Source organism: Herpailurus yagouaroundi, unplaced genomic scaffold (assembly GCF_014898765.1).
Source record: "Herpailurus yagouaroundi ecotype Mexico unplaced genomic scaffold, PumYag 161, whole genome shotgun sequence".
Classification (NCBI taxonomy): domain Eukaryota; kingdom Metazoa; phylum Chordata; class Mammalia; order Carnivora; family Felidae; genus Herpailurus; species Herpailurus yagouaroundi.
In genome coordinates this window covers 22,423,395-22,427,959 of record NW_024412402.1, presented here as the reverse complement: position 1 = coordinate 22,427,959, position 4,565 = coordinate 22,423,395, and the positions used below count along the sequence as shown (strand labels likewise).

Here is a 4,565-nt window from a genome sequence, read left to right as displayed (position 1 = left end):
GTGATCTTTCTTTCTTTCTTTCTTTCTTTTTAAATTAAGAGTAGATTCTTGACTTGATAGATGAATTAGACTTCAGTATGTCTTCTTTGCATTTAGTCCAGAAAAACTATCCAGAGTTGGAATATGCCAATAAAATATCAAAATGTATTGAAACTGGTTACTAACATACGGAAGAAGAAACGATTCCAGGCAGAATGGTGTTCTTGCACCCATGTATTCAAAAGGGAGTTCTGTGCCCAGAAGAAGTGAAGATTCTGGGGCCCTCAGTGCACAACTTCCTGTCACTGTTAATAGAAATGAACACAAATAGACGTGGTTCTTGCCTTCTACAGCAATCCAGAGATATTATCATGCAGTCACAAAGACCTCTATGGGCAAAAGTGGCTTTAATGAGTGTTTGTGTTTGATGTTATTAGAAATGAAATGTTTGTGGAAATGTCACTGCACAAGTAAGGCACCAACGTGGGGCAAGAGGTGTGATATTTATTAAAAGGTGGAAGTACAGTTATACTCATGCACATACACACACACACACACACACACACACACACAAACTCACAAATGTGCTCTCCCTCTTTCTTTTCCACTCATGTTTACTTCATTTACAATTGTAGCTCAATGTAAGTCATACATGAAAGTGAAAGTACTGAATATATAAGCAAAACTTCAGTACATTTCTATTGGTTGTTGCAGCACACTTTGCTCACCTCTATTTTTCTTCCTCATCTTACAGGTGGGGGAAGTGAGCAGCAATATGATCAGGATGATGTGGTGTAATCAAACCAGAAGGGAAACTTGTGGGATCTGACATCCAGTCCTCACGCTGTAATCATTGAGTGCAGATGATGTCCTCATGCTAGAAGAACACTGGTCATATTGCAAAAACGCAGAATGGTTTCATTTCCTTTAAATGCAATACAAAATTTTATTATGCTTCTCTATCAAATAGAAGAGACTTTAAAACATGTATTCACAAATCAAACTCTCCACATGTATTTACTGGGCCCCAGCTTTGTTTGGACACCATGATAGACTCTGTTTCTTACCCAGATACAGTAACAGTGCATCCTTGTCATTCATGGGGACATTTTCATTCATTTGACGTATGGGCTAGACGGTTTTCAAGTACTACAAATACAACTATTTGTAAATTTGGGGTTTTTCCTGAAGTTGCTCACAGTTAAAGTGATAGACTGACCAGCAGTTATAAATATAATGAATATTTAATCAATCAAGATAGATGACACTAAGTGACAAAAAAGACCAACTCTAGAATTTGTGGTTTAAGGCAGAAAGTTGTTTGTGGGGTTTTTTTTGTTGTTTTTTTTGTTTTTATTTTTTTGTTTGTTTGTTTGTTTGTTTAAGCTCATGCTAAGTCTCATATAGGGGCAGAGACATGATTTAGGAGGCCAAAAGTAGAGTTTAGGCAAAAAAATGAGAAGCACCTGAACTAAGGAATGCCATGAGACAGCAAGAAGAGGTTGAATTCTAGAAAAAAACTTATCTTAGGTGCAATGCTATAGGACAACTTCACCAGTTACTTCACCAGTCCTGTAAATATCAGGATAGTTTCAGCCAACACGGTGGTTACTAGAAAAGTAATCAAGAAAATAAAGAAGCATATTCTGAGTACCAAAGTGATATAGGTATAAGTAAGAGTAGAAAGACACCAGTAATACTTATAGTTTAAATCTAAATAATTGTTCATGTTATGGTTTTGTGTGGGGAAAAAAAAAAACTTAATATCTAAAATTCAAATTCCATCTGCTCTTAACATAGAGAAGCCAAGGGTTTTGATGGGTGGAGAGCAGTGGAACCAGAAACGAAAAAATAAAAATATAAATAAAAAAACAAGCTAAGATTCTGTGCTCTTAAGGAAAAGTTATTAAGGAAAGGAAATATACCTAGATAAATTATACATATTTTTGGAAAAATGCATTTAATTTCATGTCCTAAAGTTATATGGGTAATCTGCAAAAACAAAACAAAACAAAACAAAAAAAACTTGATAAGATAAAAAATCTGAGGGGCTTCTGGGTGGCTTAGTCAGTTGAGCTTCCAACTCTTGATTTCAGCTCAAGCCATATCTTAAGGTGATAGGATCAAGCCCCATGTCAGTCTCCATGCTGAGCATGGAGCCTGCTTAAGATTTTCTCTCCCTCTGTCTCTCTGTCTATGGCCCTCTCCCCCATTCACACTCTTTCTTTCTTTCTAAAATAAAACATTAAAAATTACAAAAGGTGAAAAAATCTGAGGCAGAGCTAACTAAGAAACTACAAAGAATGACAAATAGAAAACAGAGAGATAGATAACTAGAAAAAGTACTAAGATTTCACTACCAATAATTATGAGTGTATTAACTTCCTCTGTTAAAACACAGAGATTTGCATATTGGGATAAAATTGGGTTTTAAGCTATTTAGCAATGATGCATACAAAGTAAAACATTACACAAGTTTTATTAATATGCCACGAAAATAATAACAAAATCAGATACAATGATATTAATATCAAAAGAAATAGAAATCTAGGTGGAAAGACTAACTAGAAGAAAGGGTGGTACTCATAGAATATAGTATATAGTATACTCCATATAGTATATATGTATATATATAATATATATTTTATATATTTTTAATATTTAATATCTAACACAAATGATATTTTATATATTATATATATATAATATAATCCACCAAAAAGAAATAATATTCATGAGCTTCAGTGAAATGAATAAAATGGTTACAAAATAAAAACTTTGTATATGCAAGGACAAATGAACAATCCCACAATAAAGGTAAAAATATTAATACAACTCTCAAAAAAAACCACACACATGAGAGCACAAGTGGGCAAAATAAAAGTACTTAGGAGATTTTAATAACAAAATCAACCACCTGAAAATAAATAAATAGTATGGATAGATAGACATAGATAAATAGGCAAATGATAGATATATAAAGAAAGAATTTTGAATTATGAAAATAGAGGATGTTTATCTTTTCAAACACAGTGGAATTTTTACAAATCAGCTATATCTTCAAGTCAAAATATCTCAATACATATCTCAGATCAAAAACAATAAACTTAGGGGGTGGCTCAGTCAGTTAAGCATCTGACTCTTGGTTTCAGCTTGGGTAATGATCTCATGGTTTCATAGGTTCAAGCCCCTCACCAGGCTCTGCACCGACAGTGAGGAGTCTACTTGGGATTCTCTCTCTCCCTCACTCTGTTCATATTGTCTCTGTATCTCTCAAAAATAAACTTAAAAAAATACAATAAACTTAGAAATTAACAAAGAAATAAGAGAAACTACTTGAAAGGAGAAAAATCCTACTTTAAACAGGAATTCAAGTGAAAATTGCAAAATATTTGTGAAAGCATTAGGACATTATATATTAAATCATATGGAATGTGGCCAACAAAATCTATAGCCTTATATGCCATTAGATAATGAGAAACATTAGAAATAAATCCAGGACACATACATGTCTGTTAGGAGTAGTTCTAGAAATAACAAACAAAAAATTAAATTCAGTGTCTTAAAAAGAGAGTGCAAGTTGTTGCTGCTGTTTTTCTTTACTTGAAAAGAAGTCCAGAGATGGGCATTTGCTGGTATCGGTTCAGCGGTTAAACAGTATCAAGGCCAATGTTTCTGCAATTCTATTAGCTTTTGCCTTATCTCTCCTGTTGTCTATTTCTTCTCCAGACATTTCATTCATATCTAAAACAGGGAGGAGGAGAAAAGTAGAGTGTATTAGCCTTTGTCCACCCCTTTGTATCAGGAAAGCAAATATTTTCCCAAAATCCTAGTAGTTTTCATTGAGAGAACCATATGCCAGAACCATAGCAATTGGCCAATGTTGGCTACAATGGAAAATTTGAAAATAAATAGTAGAGTCAATGGAGGAAATGAGTAACAATAAGAAGAAGATACAAAAAGAAACAGTTAAAAAAGAAAAGCCGCTCAATAAAAATAAAATCTTGTTATTTGAAAAGAGTAATATCATAGCTAAAACTCGGGTTAGTGTTATCAAAGGAAATATATTATACAAGCATACATTAGAAATAAGAAAGAAGACATGAACTAAATTTTAAATTTTGGGAGAATGTTAGGTACATCTTTAAGCCAATATTCATAAATATCTAAATGAAATAAAAGATTTCTTAGGTATATGAAATTGTTAACATTGACTCAATAGGCAGAAATCTTAAACAGAAGAATAATCATGAAATAAATTTCAGGATGTATCTACAGTATTTTAAAAGAATATGATGGAGTCTTATACACAAAATTGCATACAGTCAAAATTCCTTTTAAGAGCACTTAGGAGTCTAGCATAACCATTTGTTTCCCTCCAGAATTGGAAGAGTTTACTGTTTTTTTAGAGGTGGATCAAAAATGAAGTTGCTTGTTTAAATTTAGAGGCATGTTGCATGAAAACATACTATCTTTAGACATGCGAATCACATTCATCTTCATGAAAAATACACAGAAATGGGAGCCAATTGAAGGAAAAACATACTTAAAGCTCCCATCTCATTCTTACTGTGTCTAAAATACAC

General features: G+C 32.9%; 1 long non-coding RNA gene across 1 annotated transcript; it reads right to left on the bottom strand.

Annotated features, from left to right (window-relative positions):
* Positions 1 to 258: 258 nt before the first annotated feature.
* On the bottom strand, positions 259 to 3,693 carry LOC121035302 (uncharacterized). Its single transcript, XR_005792841.1, has 3 exons — positions 3,488 to 3,693; positions 708 to 904; positions 259 to 284 (listed from the first exon to the last, which is right to left on the bottom strand). It is a non-coding gene; the product is annotated as an uncharacterized LOC121035302 (long non-coding RNA).
* Between the last annotated feature and the right edge of the window lie 872 nt (positions 3,694 to 4,565).